The sequence below is a fragment of the Jaculus jaculus genome, chromosome 9, assembly GCF_020740685.1.
Source record: "Jaculus jaculus isolate mJacJac1 chromosome 9, mJacJac1.mat.Y.cur, whole genome shotgun sequence".
NCBI lineage: Eukaryota > Metazoa > Chordata > Mammalia > Rodentia > Dipodidae > Jaculus > Jaculus jaculus.
The window spans coordinates 71,104,722-71,122,953 of record NC_059110.1 but is presented as its reverse complement, the minus strand read 5'-3'; positions in this window follow the sequence as shown (position 1 = coordinate 71,122,953).

Sequence of the window (18,232 nt, the reverse complement as noted above, 5' to 3'; positions counted from 1 at the left end):
AGACTATATGAAACATTTATGCTTCACATGACATGATATGGCTGGCCAGCATTAGACATGATAAAGAACATGAAATGTGAGTAGAAAAACATGTTCTTTTTTAAAAAAATGATTTTAGTTATAATTCAAATTGGTGAAGACACAATTTGATATATATATATTGGTTTTTCAAGGTAGGGTTTCACTCTAGCTTAGGCTGACCTGGAATTCACTCTGTAGTCTTAGGATGGCCTTGAAATCACAGAGGTAGGAGGATTCTCCTACCTCTCTCCCAAGTGCTGGGGTTAAAGGCATGTGCCACCACACCTGGCTTGGTTTGAATATTTTAAATTTTTATTTATTTTTTAAAATTTTATTTTAGAGAGACAGAATTGGTGCTCCAGGGCCTCAGTCACTGAAATTGAACTCTGCACCTATTGGGCAAGTGTGACCTTGCACTTCTCTCACCTTTGTGCATCTGGCTTACATGAGCTCTGGAGAGTCAAACATGAGTTTTTAGCCTTAACAGGCAAGCACCTTAATTGCTAAGCCATTTCTCCAGGCTGCATTTTAAAAAATTATTAGAAAGAGGGAGTGTGTGTGTGTGTCAGGGCCTCAGCCACTGAAAATGAACTCCAGAAACATGTATCTCCTTGTGTGCTTGTGCGACCTTGCACACTTGCACTGTGCACCTGGCTTATGTGGGACCTGGTGATTTGAATCTGAGTTCCTAGGTTTTCCTTAATAACTAAGCCATCTATCCAGCCCTTCGTTTGCATTTTTTAAAAAAATATTTTATTTATTTACTAGAGAGAGAGAGAGAGAGGGAGGGAGAAAGGGAGAGAGGCAGATAGAGAATGGGTACATCAGGGCCTACAGCCACTGCAAATGAACTCCAAATACATGCAGCACCTTGTGTATCTGGCTTATGTGAGTACTGAGGAATTAAATCTACGTCCTTAGCCTTCACAGTCAAATGCCTTAATGGCTAAGCCATCCCTCTAGCCCTAATTTTGTCTTTTATTTTGTAGTGTTTGATGCTTTTATGGTTTTTTATTGCTTAACAACTGTCCTAGCATTGTTCATATTTTTATAGCCTTTTTGATGGGTTCATCTTCCTCTTCACTCTGAAGTACTACTTGTAGTAGTCTGTAGACCTGACTCAGTAGACAGGAATCCCTTTATCCTATTTTTGTCATAGAATTTTTTTCATTCTACTCCAATTATGATTGTTTTTTAATTTTGTGTGTGTGTGTGTGTGTGTGTGTGTGTGTGTGTGTGTGTGTGTGTGTCCAGTGCACCTGGGGCGGTCACTGGATAACTTTTGGATTATTGATGTTGACTGGTGCACTATGCCATGAGTTTTTGAGGTTCTGGGAATTTCTCCTATTTTTCTCTTCTATCTTGCTTTACATGGGTACTGGGGAATCAAACCTGCATTGTTAGGCTTTTCGGGCAAGTCCCTTAACCACCGAGCCATCTTTCCAGCCCTAAGTTATACTTTTATTTTCATTATTTTCTATACATTTTAAAACTACTTTCAATTTCTTCAGTGATACACTGGTCATTCAAGAGTAGATTATTCAGCTGAATGTGGTGGCTCATATCTGTAATCCTAGTATTTATGAGGCACAGTCAGCAGGACAGTCTGAGGCCATCTTGGTCTGCACAGTAACATCTAGATAGAGCAGGCTATATAGGTTCAAAAAACCAAAAGTGAAAAATGTTTAACTTTTACTTATTTATTGGCATGTGTGTATTTGTGTATGGGTACACCCAGTGTCTTTTACCACTGAAAATGGAATATAAGATTGCTTGTTTTACTTTTCATGTCCAGTTACACGTGTGGCTGGAGTTTTGAATCTAGGGCAGTAGGCTTTGCAAGCACAGTACTTTAAACACCGAGCCATTTGCCTCATCCTGAAAAATCTATAGTGTTTAGCCTCCAAGTATTCACATAGCTTCTGTATTTTGTCTTGCTATTTTCAGTTTTATTCTACTGTCATATGATAAGGTACAAGCCATAATTTAACTACTTTTAGATTTCTCAAGACTTGCTTTATGGTGTCAAATGTGATAGACCACTATAGATCAGCCTCTTTAATGAATAAAGACAAAAATATTCTCAATAAAATGTTATTTTGGAGAAGGTTCTATGGACTGATGGAAAAAAATGTATATTCTGCAGCTATTGAATAGAAAATTCTGTATATGTCTGTTAAAGCCATTTGATCTGTGGTTCAGATTAACTCTGAAGTATACTGATTTTTACTGTGATTTAACTATCTATTGGAGGAAGTGGAATGTTAAAGTTACCCACTATTATATATCAGGCCTTATTACACCTTCAGTGCCCACTAGTGATAGTTTTATGGAATTGGGAGTCACAACATTTCCCATACATAAACATATACCTATTTTGTCCTACTGATGGATTATTCTATTTATCAATATGTAATGGCACTTTATCTCTTTTGACTAAATTTTGGTTTGAAATCCACTTATCAGTTACCAGTATAGTAATGTTAGCTTGTTTTTTTGTCTCATTGATATTCTTTGACTCAGTTTGTGTCTTTGCCAGTGAGTTGTGTTTCTTGAAGATAACAAATAATTAGATCCAGTTTTAAAATATAATTGTTCAGTCTGTCTTACAGTTGGAGAATTATGGTCATTTAATATTGTTATTGAGAGAGATTAGCACATTCCTATAGCTTACTTATTTTTCTGGTTGGTTGGATTGTTCTTTGTTTTCTCCCCTATTCACATTGAAGAATTGCTGATTTATTGCATCGGACATGATAGAATCTCTTAGCTCTCCTTTATTCATCTATTCCTCTGATAAAATTTATTCTTGGGCTAGAGAGGTTGCTAAGTGGTTAAGGCACTTGCCTGAAAAGCCTAAAAACCCAGCTTTGACTCCCCAGTACTCACATAAAGCCAGATACACTGAAGGACTCAGGAACCAGAGGGATGCCATGACAGGCTTCAGAGTCACCAGTAGGCCTAAGTTTCTGTTTCCCGGCAAGGTTTAAATAAGAATTTAACAGTTACTGAGAAAAAGACCACAAACTGCTTATGCCATACATTTCTATGGTCATAAGATTAGTTGCTTAAGTTCCTCAAACACACATAGCCAATCACAATAAAGGTTACCTAATCTGCTTGAAATTCCCCTAGCCTCCCACCCATCAGCTTTGCCCACCAGTATCCTAAGCCTATCAGAAAAAAATGCAAGTGCAGTTACTGCTTAAGTCTGCCAATCATGTAACCATTCTCTTACTTCTTTGTTCAAATCTCTATAAAAAATCCTGTCCTCCCACCCCACCGCTGCTCAGGGCTCTTGTACGGATCCACTGCATTGGTGAAGTCAAGAGTCCGAGCTTAAGCCCGAAATAAAGCTCCTTGCTCTTGCATACATGTTTGGTTCTCCTTGGCGGTCACTGGGGGCATGCCAAGAACTGGGCATAGCATTTGAGGGCTCTTCGGGACCCCCCAACACGTGGAGCTCAGGTCACCAGCTGGTGTGTTTTTGTGTTTTGTCTTCTCTGAAAATCTGTTCTCCATTCTTCCTTTCATCAGAAAATTGTGGTTGGGCGACGTGCCCCCAGGAGGCCACTCTGTTTGGATGGTGGGTCCTGGGTGCCCCAGGTCTGCCTGGAAGGGATTTTATTCCCCTATTTGTAGAGACAGCACAAGAGGCCATTGTCTCAGTTTTGGTTTTGTAGCTGCTGGCCAGCTGAACTCTTTTGCTGTCTCTTTTTCCTTTTCTTTGTTGGAATTACTATTTGTGTGATTGGAAAAATTGGACAGATGCAGACTACTCCACTTTCCTTACTGACGGACCATTTTCAGGACATTAAGATTAGGGCTCATAACCTTAGTGTGGAGATAAAGAAAAGTAAATTCATTACTCTTTGCAGGAGTGAATGGCCCACCTTTAACGTGGGCTGACCACTAGAGGGCACCTTCCACCTACTGATCATACAGCCCTGGTGGAAGACCCTCCCTCTTGGGTTAAACCTTTTTTTCCCCCTCCACAGGAGAACACTGCTATTTTGGCAGTGAAGAAGAAAAAAATGTGCTGAGCTGGAAATCATATGTACTAAACTAGCTTACCTTCTAGATACTGTAACTGCCTCTATGTGATAGAGAACTTCTTGTTAATAGACACTATAAAATAGTCACATTGTGTTCTGGTGGATAATACATTTGTACTTAAAAGAAGTGAGATCCAAAAGTGAGTAATCACACATCATGCCACTTATTTGAAGAAGTGCTTACTGTTGTTTTTTTTTTAAACTGTTTTCATTGGAAAAGGACAGCTTTGATATCTCCAAATACTCTGAAATGCACTAGACCATGTAACTGTGATGGAAGATAAAACTTATGTGGTAAACTTTTATACAAAGGTAGTAAAAAACAGACAGACATTTGATTAAATTTTGCAATTCCTTTCAGAGTTTTCTAAGATAATATAAATATCAGTTTTCTTATTCAATGAAAAAGATATTTTAAAATTTTTATTCATTTATTTGAGAGTGACAGAGAAAGAGGCAGAGAGAGAGAGAGAGAGAGAGAGAGAGAGAGAGAGAGAGAGAGAGAGAGGGAGAGAGAATGGGCACGCCAGGGCTTCCAGCCACTGCAAACAAACTCCAGACACATGCACCCCCTTGTGCATCTGGCTAACGTGGGAATCAAGCCTTGAACTGGGGACTTTGGCTTCACAGGCAAGCACTTAACCATTATGCCATCTCTCCAGCCCCAGAAAAGATATTTTATTTCATGTGTTTCATTTGCAGTTGTGGAATTTATTACCCTTTGGCCAAAACATCATGGAAATCTCTTAAAAGAAACTGTTAAGTTTGTATTTACTGAGAAATCTGATTTGTTTTCTTTCATTGCATTTTGTTGCCATGAGTAGGAAATAACTTGACAGTGATGTCCTTGGAATAACAAATATACCATCATGTAATCACTATTTTCATACTGAGACATGAAAATAAAATATTTCATAGATTTAAGCCCCCATTCATAAGCATAACAATTAAAATTTCACAACTATAGAGATAGTTTTTCCATGCTCTTAAAATAAGAATTCTTCTAATTACTTGTAAATATATATATATATATATTATATATATATTTATATAATATTATAATATTAATATTATTATAATATATATATATTTATATATATTAATACACACACACACACACACACACACACACACACACACACACACACACAAACATATATATATATTGCTGCGGACTGACTCTCGGTGAGATCAGGACCGAGGGGAACAAGGGCGAAGGCTCAAGGAGAACTCGGGATTCGGCGAGGAAATGACAGACAGACACACTCTAAGTTGAATATGCTGCTGCAATTTACTAAAGGTTTCATGAAGGTTTTATACAGATTGAACAGGGAAACTTAGCAAGCCAACAAGTGATCTCAGAAATCATTAATCTAAACAATCTTAAGTATTGTTCTATTGTAAGCATACATGTAATACTTATCAGGCAGGAATGTACCCATTTTTTAAGAAGGACGTCTTGCATCATTGACCACAGCTTTACATGAATAGAAGCTTGGGGTAAGGGATGTAAGGTGAACAATAGGTTATTTATTTTTTATAAACCGAGCAGAGAGCCATCTCTTTCCACTTATTAGGTTATTTATATAATCCTCATATTCATTATAAAAGTGTTTCTATCCAAAAGACCACCAATATTTTAAGGCTGGTTTAATGTTTTCCAGGAATTCTTTTCTTACTTGTCTAGAGTATAAGCACCAAGGCTTACGTGTCCTTGCTAAGCATTTCATAAATGGAAGAGAATGCCATAGCCTCCTTTTTCCTTCATAATTCATTCATCTATTACCGAATTCATCATATCCTCCCTCATAGGGGAGTGGATCTAGGTAGTTCCCAGCTCTGGGAGTCTACTATCAGCCCTTGATCAAGTACTGAACATACCCCCCAGGAAGCGTTCTGGTGGGAATACCCCAACTTTTGTAACTTCTTTTCTGCAGAATTGTCATGCTTCTTATGAACATTACCGATTAACATTTCTACTTTCACTTTCTCAGGATCAGTATTGTTCTAAAACATCATAAGCTGTTTCTACTTTACACCATCTAAAAACTGTTCTAGAGTTAATTTTTTATTCCTAGTATAGTTATACATTTCCTCCATTGTCCTAATCATAGGAGGGGCACATTCAATACTCAAATTGTTCCTTGTACTTTGATTGTGTGCATGAATACCAGTAAGCATAGCATAGAGCTAGCTGTTCCTTGACAAACAACCAGAAGAAAGCAGGAAAGAAACAGAACGCAGAAAACAGCTCATTGGCGCCAGCAATTAGGTCGTCGTGACTTCATGGGCAGCAGGAACCATTACAGTAACTGACTGCCAAGGGGTCACCGGGGGCATCCCTCCGAGGAGTGCTGGCCCTCTGTCCTCAGCTCTCTTCCAGTGCAGAAGCATCTCTGCTTGCTACACAGGTGAGGTCGCCGTGGACGTAGCAATATATGTACCTTTTTTTTTTTTTTTTTCGAGGTAGGGTCTCACTCTAGCCCAAGATGACCTGGAATTCACTATGGAGTCTCAGGGTGGCCTCAAACTCATGGCAATCCTCCAACCTCTGCCTCCCGAGTGCTGGGATTAAAGGCGTGTACCACCACACCCGGCAATATATATATCTTTTTAAATTATGAATGTCAGTGGCCTCCTACATCTTTGTCAGTGATTTATTTTGTGGGAAACCATTTCTTTTCCTTTTCTTTTGTTTTTTTGAGGTAGGATTTCATTCTATTTCAGGTTGACCTGAAATTCACTTTGTAGTCAGGCTAGCCTCTTAACTCACAGCGATCCTCCTACCTCTGCCTCTGTGCTGGGATTAAAAGCATGCACTGCCATGCCCAGCCCATTCTTTTTCATAGGACAAAGAAAATAATAAAGCAAGATATGCCCTTCAGGTTTAAAGGAATTTTAGAGTAGCTTACTAACCACTGTGTAGGATATATTTTAAAATATTTTGGGTGTATTAAATTTCCTCTTCATTATACTAATATGCATTATTTTTTGAACAATTATCCTGTCTTCCATTGGGAGGGTTAGCATGGAAGCAGTCTCTTGAAACACTCATACCTTTTCCTCATAATTTTATGATGCTATCTAAGGTAGTTATGTATAAAATAATTTTTATGCACTGTAATTGAGTTTAGTGAGTGCTTGTAAATCCATTCTCACTGTTACATGTAAAATCAAGTACTAGAACTTTAAGTTACAACCTTATACGTGCTTGGGGAGTTAGAGGTTTTATATTTTGGAGGAAAGATGGGCTTTGGTAGTGTAAGGATTTGTGTACATAGTTTCCTCTGTTTTGTGGAAAATATAGGCCCTGGGATTAAGAAAATATTCCTTTCAGGTATATTTGACATGTTGGTGCTGCTTTGATTTATATATAGCCATTCCTTCAAGGCAACTGGTAACAATTTTTAAATGTTATTTACCTGAGATACTTTTGGCCAGTAAACTAGTAGCATTTCCCTCTCCAATTATGCATTACTTCAGTGTTATTTTAATTTTAACCCTTGGTCAAGTGTGGAATTTAACATTTTAGCTGCAGTAGATACACTAAAATTTTATGGATGAATTGAATTTAAAGTTAAAGAACCTAAAAATTATATGGGAGCTATTGAATTCTCTAAACCCAGGGTCTTCTGAGAATAAAGATTGTAACATGAGCTAACATTTTATTACTTAATGGAAATGTTAAATAGAATGAAGCCTGGAAATTGGTTCTGGGCACTGATGGGAATCCCACCAATAATCAGGCTATCATTGATACTTTTTCCCTTTGACTAGATCAGACTGGGATTTCAACATGGCAGCAGATAAGGAGAGAGCCATTCAACTTTCTCCTGGGAGTTTTTCTCTCTGCACACACTCACTCACCCCCAATTGCCTGGAACTGAGACTGCCTGCCCCCCAGAGCAAAAATCCAAAAGCCCACGGCTGGTGCCTGAACAGGGACCTTATGAGATGGACAGGGTAAGTGAGTGCTCTCCCAGAGGGACTGGGAGACATCGGCCCATGTGGCCTTGCCTCCATGTTTTTGGAGGGCTGGCAGATTTCTCTTTCTTCTTTTTGGTTTGCGCCATCACGTGGGATCAAATACAACTAACTGGCAACTGATGTCTCTTGGCCGAGACCACTCTTTGGTATTGACTGAAGTCCAGCCATCCTCTGCCTGGACCCTGAGAGCCCTTTGGGTGTTGGCAAAAACCCTCTATCTATTTCTCTCTGACACACAAAAAAACTGGTAACACATAGACCTCTTAAAAGCCTATAGGGCAGGTCGCCAGCCTCTTAAACTTGTGGAGAGGCTCATGCCTGGATCTTTGGGGAATCCCCCATGTGCTAATCAGCCCTGAGGAACATTGCCCTCTGGTCTTGGCATTTCTAATCTTTCTCTGTCATGGGTAACATTGCCTCCCCATCCCCCCACACAAAAGATTGTAATGTCCTTAATATACTTAAAAGGAGGCAACTGTCCTGACTTCTAGGTCAGCCTGCCTCAAGATGGCAACAAGATTTGCCTTAGTTACTCCTAATAACATTATTTACAAGTGTCTTATTGGTATTAATGACATAAAATTGTCTTTAGACTACTCACTTATTAGTGAGTAAAAAGGTTAAGTAATTTGGTGTAGTTTTTCATAATAGCCTTATAAGAAAGATAGTTAATAATGGGGTAAGATGAATTGATTGAAGAAACTGGGAAGAAATATTTCGATGTTGGGACATAGAATTCTCATTAAGAATGCTTTTTGAGCTTTTGGCCAGTCAAGATGGTGACTGCCTAGCTGCACTACAAACAACAAGGGGAAAAAAAGGCAAGTATTTAAGGGAAATTAGGAACTTTTTGAAGAGGGAGGGCACAGATTGGGGTAAAAGAGGGAAGCGAACATCCCCGTGACCCATGCCCCGCCACCCCGCACACCGCAAATTGCCGCATCCGGCGCGGACCGGCGCCACAGCCACCCGGTGCGCCCTGTGCACACCAAGCCCCACACGCCCTGGCGGCCCTGCGCCCAACAACCCCCGCGTGCCCGCGCACCCCCCGCCCCTCCACCCCAGCGCGGCCCGAGCGAACTGAGGCTTCCCGTGCCCGGGTGCCCAGGCCTGTCCCGCGCCCCCCCCGAACCCCCGCACCGACCCCCGCACGCCTCGAGACCCCCCTGCCCGCCCCACCCCCCGCGCGCCCACGCTCCCTATCCACACACGGCAGGCGCACCCCAAGCACCCCACGCCCTGGGAGCCCAGGCGTGCCCCGCCCCCCGCGCCCCCCCGCACACCCTGCCCCCTCCTCCCCCCGCGCGCCCAATGCTCCCTACCCACACGCAGCAGGCACACTCCAAGCGCCACGCAGCGCGCAGTGCCCAGGCGCCCAGGTGTGCCCCGCGCCCCCAGCGTGCCCTGAGAACCCCGCGCCCCACCCCCACGCTCCTTGAGCCCCCCCGTGCGCCCCACCCCCGCTGCGCGTCCAGAGTGCCCCGCCGGGTCCCACAGCGTCCCGCAGCGTCCCGCACTCCATCTTACCTCAGCGTGCTCAACGCACCCTGCGCAACTGGCGACCCACTTGACCCCATCCCCCGCGCAACCCGCCCCCTCCGCCCGGCAAGTCCAGAGCACCCCGCGGTGTCCCGCAGCGTCCTGCGCCCCCGGCACCCACCCGAGCGCACTGCCGCTCCTAGCCACCCCCCCTCCCCGCGCGCCCTGCGCCCCCACACCCACGCGCCCCGGAGCATCCGTGCCCTGAGCCCCGTGCGCCCTGAAGCGCCCACTGCCACCCTCCCCGTGCCCCCACCCCGCACGCCCCTCGTCCCCCCGCTGCAGGCGGCCTGGGCGCCCACAAGCGTCACGAGTGTGCCCCTGCGTGCCCAGGCGTGCCCCACGACCCCTGGGCACCACCCCCACGCGTCCTGCGCCCCGGCGTGCCTCAGTGTACCCCACCCCCCTCCACGCCCCGCGTGACGCCCTCGACCCCCCCCGCAAGCCCCGCCCCCCCCCAGGCGTCCAGAGCACCCCACAGCGTCCCTTGGCATCCCACACCCCATGTGCCCCGCGCTCCCTCCCCCCATGTGCACACTGCATCCCCCCGCGCACCCCGTGCACCCCCCACATGCCCTGCGCCCCTAGCCCCCCGTGCCTCCCACACACTCCTCCGCGCCCCCCTGCGCACCCTGTGACACCGCGCGTGCCCCGTGTGCCCCCCCGCGCCCCACACACCCCTCTGCATGCGCACCCCCCCGCACCAACAGCGCAACCCTCGCCCCCTGACTGATCAGAGCGCCCCACACCCCCCACCCCTCCAGGGCACCCCACCCCACGCCCCCTGAGCCCTGCTGCCTCCCGCACACCCCACCCTGATTGCCCGGTGCCCTGGCGCACCCTGACCCCCCCTGCCGCGTGCCCCACTCACTCCATAAACACCATCGCACCCCGCGCCCCCTTCCGCCCACCCGCCCACGCACCCTCCGCACATCCCGCATGGCTGTGCTCTGATCGGGCACCCACCAGTCATGCCTGCCAGCCTGCTGCACTCAAGCTGAGACCTCCTACCTCGCCCTTGTTCTCTGATCCTGCGAGTAGACCAGCCACGGGCCACCCCTGCCGTGAATAGGTGGCTGCCAGATCCCCTGCTGCTGTGCTCACATCACTTGCCGCCGGTCAGCTTCTGCTGTGTCCTGATTCCATACCCACATCATCTGCCTCTGCACTACAATTGCCCACTCCCACAGCAAGAGCCACATAAGTCCACACTGAGTCACTAGTGCCAGCGCAGGTGCCAGCCCCTACCTGTACAACGCCACCCATCCCCCACTCCCCTGAGGCAGAAGAGCATAGACTGTTTACAGACCCCAGTGTACCCAGCCAGAAATTAGGCACCTTCAGGGCTTGCTACCTCAGTCCCCTTTCAAGCTCAAAGGCAGGCAGCTTAGGTGCATTACTGGGTGAGAATTCAGGCAACTTTGGTGCCCCTGTCAGGCTATAGGTAGGTGGCTTTGGCAAGAGTGAGCAAAAACCCAGGCTGCTTACAACTGCCCCAGGCTGCCTTGGATTCGCATTAAGCTAGATCCCAGGCTGCTCCACCCCCCTACCTGCCCATACACTGACATGGGTAGACCACAGCGCAAAAGAAATAACACGAAAAATAAAATGGAAGAAAATCCAGACAGATCACCCAGTCCAACAAGGATCACAACTAACCAAAACATAGAAGAGTGTTTAGGATCAGAACATCAAGTGGAAGCAATGAACAATGCAACCCTGACCAAACTACTGCTAGAACTGACAGGAAAGCTACAAAGGATAGATAATCATATGGATGCTACCATCACTAAGCTAGAGCAAAATGATAAGACACTGGAAGGAATTCAAAGAGAGCTAAGAGAGTTGAGGGAGAGTGAAAAAAACGAGGACCTTAAAAATCAGCTGGCCACACTAAATGAAAACATAAAGAAATGCAAGGATGATCTCCAAGAATCATCAAGAAAATCAGAAAATGAGACAAAAAGGGAGCTGGACAAAGCAATGGAAGTGATACATAGGAAAGTAGTAGAAAATGCAAACTTAATTGAACAAGTCCAAAACTCACTAGAGGCTCTCAAGAATAGAGTCAGCGAAGTGGAAGATAGAAATTCTGATCTGGAAGACAGGATAGAAGAAACAGTTCGAGAGTCCAAAAATTTCAGTAAGTTCAAAAGTTCCTGTGAACAGAACATGAGAGAATTGTGGGATACACTTAAACGTCCTAATATCAGAATCATTGGAATACCAGAAGGAGAAGAATTTCAGACCAAAGGCATGGAGAAGTTATTTAACACAATAATTGAAGAAAACTTCCCCCGTCTCTTAAAAGAAAGGCCCATCAAGATTAAAGAAGCAAACAGAACTCCTAACCGACTAGACCAAAGGAGAAACTGCCCAAGACATATTATTATTAAGACTCTAAACATTGACACCAAGGAAAAAATCCTAAAAGCAGCTAGGGAAAAACAGCACACCACTTTCAAAGGAAACCCCATCAGAATTACTTCAGACTTCTCAATGGAAACCCTGAAAGCTAGAAGGGCCTGGAATGAGACTCTCCAAACACTAAGAAACTATGGCTTCCAACCCAAACTACTCTACCCGGCAAAAGTCTCCCTTATAATAGATGGTGAAAGGAAAACTTTCCATGACAAAACTCAGCTTTACAATTATATGAACACAAAACCAAACCTACAGAAAGTACTCCAGGAAATTCTCCACAGAGAAGAAACAAATAACCAAACACAAATGCCTACAAGAAGCAGATCACAGCAACCAAACCCAGAGTAGATAGAAAAAAAAAAAAATTAAATTCCATGGAAATGCCAACACACCTCTACCACCACAACATGAAAGGGATCAAATCAAATCTCACAGTCATCACTCTAAACATTAATGGCCTTAATTCACCCATCAAGAGACATAGGCTAACAGGGTGGATCAAAAAATTAGACCCCTCAATCTGCTGCCTTCAAGAAACCCACCTTACCACTAAAGACAGAAACCTCCTCAGGGTGAAAGGGTGGAAAACAATATTCCAAGCAAATGGGAATAAGAAACAAGCAGGTGTAGCTATATTAATATCAGATAAAGTTGACTTCAAACCAAAAACAATCAAAAAGACAAAGAAGGCTACTTCCTACTTGTAAAGGGAATAATCCATCAAGAGGATATTACAATCATAAATCTGTATGCACCAAACACAGGGGCACCGCAGTTCATAAAACAAAACCTACTTGATAATAAAACAGAAATAACCACCAACACCATCATAGCATGGGACTTTAACACACCATTATCAGTAATAGACAGATCATCCAAACAGAAGCTCAACAGGGAAGTAAGAGAGCTCAACAAAACCATAGAGCACTTAGACCTAACAGACATCTAAAGAACTTTCCATCCCAAATCCACAGACTACACATTCTTCTCAGCAGCCCATGGAACATTCTCTAAAATAGACCATATACTGAGTCACATAGATAGCCTACACATATTTAGGAAAATCGACATAATTCCCTGCATGATATCAGATCATAATGCTATATTCCTAGAAATCAACAACAAAAAAACCAACAAGAGCCCCAATGGCAACTGGAAACTGAATAGCACACTCTTAAACAATAAATGGATAGTGGATGAAATAAAAAATGAAATTGCAAAATTCCTGGAATTGAATGACAATGAGAACATGTCATACCAAAACTTGTGGGACTCAATGAAGGCAGTCCTCAGGGGAAAATTCATAGCACTCAATGCCTTCATAAAAAAGACAGAAAGATCCCAAATCAATAGCCTAACCATCCACCTAAAGGCATTGGAAAAACAAGAAAAATCCAATCCAAAGAGCTCCAGAAGGAAAGAAATAATTAAAATCAGAGCAGAAATTAATGAATTGGAAACCAAGGAAACAATTAAGGCAATTGACAAAACAAAGAGCTGGTTCTTTGAAAAAATAAACAAGATTGACAAACCTCTGGCCAATTTGATCAAGCAAAAAAAAGAGAGACTCCAAATTAACAAAATTCAAAATGAAAAAGGAGAGATCACAACAGACATCAGTGAAATCAGCAGAATCATCAGGACTTATTTCAAAAACCTCTACTCCACAAAACTGGAAAATGTGGAGGAGATGGATAAATTCCTGGATGCATATCATCTACCAAAGCTAAACTCAGAGCAGATCAACCACCTCAATGAACCCATCACGCTCATGGAGATTGAAAAAGTAATAAAAAACTTCCCAAAAAAGAAGAGTCCAGGACCAGATGGATTCCCAGCCGAATTTTATCAAACCTTCATGGAAGAACTCAAACCAATCTTCCTAAAACTGTGCCACACAATTGAAGAACAGGGAAAACTACCCAAATCCTTCTATGAAGCTAGTATCACCCTAATCCCAAAACCAGGCAGAGATGCCACAAGAAAAGAAAACTACCGGCCTATTTCCCTAATGAACATAGATGCAAAGATCCTCAACAAAATTCTCGCAAACCGAATCCAACAACACATCAAAAGCATTATCCACCTTGACCAAGTGGGATTTATCCCAGGAACACAGGGTGGTTCAACATACGAAAATCTGTCAATGTAATACACCACATAAACAAGCTTACACATAAAAATCACATAATCATTTCGATAGATGCAGAAAAGGCCTTCGACAAGATACAACATCACTTCATGATCAAAACATTGGAGAGAATCGGCATGGCTGGTTCACATCTTAATATAATAAAGGCAATATACAAAGCTCCAAAGGCCCAAATAATACTTAATGGAGAGAGACTGGAGGAATTCCCATTGAGATCAGGAACAAGACAGGGATGTCCTCTCTCACCTCTGCTTTTCAATATAGTTCTGGAAGTCCTAGCCCAAGCAATAAGGCAGGAGAAGGAAATAAAAGGGATACAATTTGGAAAGGAAGAAGTTAAGTTATCCCTATTCGCTGATGACAAGATTGTATATGTAAGAGACCTGAGAGACTCCATCCCAAAACTCCTGAAGGTGATTAACTCCTATAGCAAAGGAGCAGGATACAAAATCAATGCACAAAAATCAGTAGCATTTCTGTATGCAAATGACAAAGACACAGAAAAAGAAATAAAGAACATAGTCCCATTTTCAATAGCAACAACAACAACAAAAATACCTTGGAATAACGTTAACCAAGGAAGTAAAAGATCTATACAACGAAAATATAAAAACTCTCAAAAAAGAAATTGAGGAGAAATTGAAAAGATGGAAAGACCTCCCATGCTCCTGGATAGGCAGAATTAACATTGTGAAGATGACAATCGTACCAAAGGCAATATATAGATTTAACACAATTCCAATTAAAATCCCTACAGTGTTCTTCACAGCCATAGAAAAAATGATCTCAAATTTCATATGGAAAGGCAGAAGGCCTCGCATATCCAAACATATCCTCAGCAAAAGAAATACCTCTGGTGGCATCACCATACCCGATATAAAGTTATACTACAAAGCCATAGTAATAAAAACAGCATGGTACTGGCATAAAAACAGGAGTATAGACCAATGGAATAGACTTGAGGACCCAGATTTTGGGCCAAGCAACTATAGCTACTTGATATTCGACAAAGGCCCAAACAATATAGACTGGAAAATAGATAGCATCTTCAACAATGGTGCTGGACAAACTGGATAACCACATGCAGGAAACTAAAACTTGATCCACACATTTCACCATGCACAACACTCAAATCCAAATGGATCAAAGATCTCAACATAAGACCAGAAACTCGAAAACTACTGGTAGAAAATTTAGGAAGTACCTTCCATGATATAGGAATGGAAAAAGACTTCCTGAATAAAACTCCAGTGGCTCAAGTTCTTAAACAGTCACTCAACCATTGGGATCATATGAAGCTGAAGAGTTTCTTTACAGACAAGCATAGAATAAGCAAAGCCAATAGAATACCCACAGAGTGGGAGAAAATATTTGCAGGTTATCCAACTGATAGAGGCCTTATCTCTAGAATTTACAAAGAACTCAAAAGTCTAAACAATAAGAAGACAAATACCCCACTCACAAAATGGGGCACAGAGTTAAACAGGCAATTCACAGAGGAAGAGATACAAATGGAAAACACACACCTAAGAAAATGTTCATCATCCCTAATCATCAGAGAAATGCAAATTAAAACAACCATGAGATTCCTCCTTACCCCAATAAGGATAGCCAACATCAAAAGGTCAAATGAAAATAAATGCTGGCGAGGATGTGGAGAAGCAGGGACACTCATTCACTGTTGGTGGGAATGCAGGATGGTACAACCACTTTGGAAAGCAATATGGAGACTCCTGAATAAGCTGACTATAGAAATATCAACAGACCCAGTTATACCATTACCGGGCATGTACCCTAAAACCTTCAAACCAAAAGCCAGAGAGATTTGCTCAACCATGTTTGTAGCAGCTCAATTCGTAATAGCTAAAAGCTGGAATCAACCCAGATGTCCATCATTAGAAGAATGGAAAACAAAGATGTGGAACACAATGGACTTCTATACAGCAGTAAGAAAAAACGACATAAAGAAATTTGAGGAAAAATGGTTGAACCTGGAACAGATCATTCTCAGCGAACTTACCCAATCACAGAAAAAAAAATGACACATACTCTCACTCATCTGCAACACCTAACCTGTATCTGCCTAAGATGCCTTACATACCCAGCAAGCACCTCATGGACTAGACAATAAGATGGATGGGAGGGCAGGGAGGGAATCAAAGGGTGGAAAACAGTAATCCGGACCCAAACGGCAATGGTACCATAAAATTCTACTTCCTAAAAGACAGACCAAATGGCTGAACCTTCACTAGACCCTTACAGGAAGCACCTGAACCACAAGACACTGGAGAGGGTAGGATCAAGACTGATCTAAATCTCCTACATCTTCCCTCCCTCCCTCTCCCCCTCTCCCCTCTATCTCTCTCCTCTCTAACTCTTGTATATTAGTTATCTTTTTCCTCAATTTAATAGTGGACACTGACCTGTAACCCCCACTTCCAGCTTGGGCCTACCATCCACAATGAGCTTTTGATCAGAGAAACCTACAAGGTTTCCCAAAACAATGACAGACTTCTGTCAGAGTACTTGATGACCCACCAAAGGCCAGTGGTAAGACCCTATTGCTGAAGACTCCATACACAGCTGACGCGTAAAATGGAATGACATGGCTGGAAGCCAGGAGAGAGTCAGTCCCCAGACAGTCAGCGTGTCTAGTGCCAGAAGGCGCTACATAGGTGACTGGGGGAAATGACCAAGATCTGTCCAAGCAACACATTGTTTAACCTAATTAGCAACAAATAACCGGATGTGATGCCCACACAAGTGCAACAGTGGTACACAGCCATGGTGAGGAATCAATTGCTCTTGATTTGGCTAACTGATCCACTCAGGGGTACTAGACCCTTAGCTGGAGCTGGGAAACAAGTCAGAACCATACCCAAACACAAGCCCACTCTACAATATCAAGCTACCATCAATCACGGGGTATAAGAGGGCCTACACCTATCAAACTGTCTATCAAAAAAGTAAGTGTTATCTCAATTTTCCGGGTGCTAACTTACTCTCCGTTGGAGAATCTGCTTCTCTTTTCCAGATAGATGCAGATCCTAAGAAGAGAGCTGCCCCAACATACCTCAAAACGGGCCCAAGTGAAACTAAGGACAACTGGCGAAACAAGCAAGGGTGATGTTTTCCTGTGAACCGGATACCAGCACAAAGGGAAGGAGATCGACGCAGAGAAAAATCAACTCCTACCAAATCAGAGAGCCAAAGCCTCAGAGGCCCCCAACACCTCAGCACTGAAGCAGACCAAAAATGAACCCAACATGGCTCAGGGAAATCTTGCGGAAGAGGGGGCAGAAAAAATGTCAGAGTTACCTGTTGGGTCATGATTTGCAGAGACATTTATCATACCAATAACTGTGGGCTAACTCCACAATGCACGACCCATTTTCATTAACAAGGAGGGTCTAATGAGAGGGGGTAGATCACAGATGAGCCTAAATAATGGTACCAAACTGTCTGTATTTACTGAAAAGGAAACTAGTAAATTAAATTAAAAAAATAGAATGCTTTTTGAGTGGTACTTAGATGCAAATGTTAAAGTATGTGGATAAAGATGTGCATATGTAGGAAAGAATTTTCAGGTTAAACCTAAACATCATGCCTAAAGTTAGAGATTTCTCAACTGTTTGTAAACTCTTAAGGAACAAAATACTAATTTTCAGACTAAAATATGTTGGGATAGCTTGCTTAAACTTTATCAAATTTAAGCCATAGGTAAAACAAAATTGTTCTATGTTAATAAAAATTTCTGTGGTACATAAAATCAACAGCTATCAAGTTTAAGCCAAAATCATTGGTAGTCAAATAATGTTTTTTCTTTCAAAAAGATTTATCAAGGGTTATATTACAATTTAGCTAGCTGCTCTGGTTTTTTAAACAAAGAAGACCAGATTCTGCTCTATTGTATGTAAGTCCAGTGCTTATAACCAAATTAACTCTTAAGACATATTCCCTACTTTAGGGTAGAGCCTCATGCTCAAACAATGGTCCTCATCTAACCAAAGATGTTTTCAAACACAGGTGCTAAGACTTTATGCTGTCTTCCTTG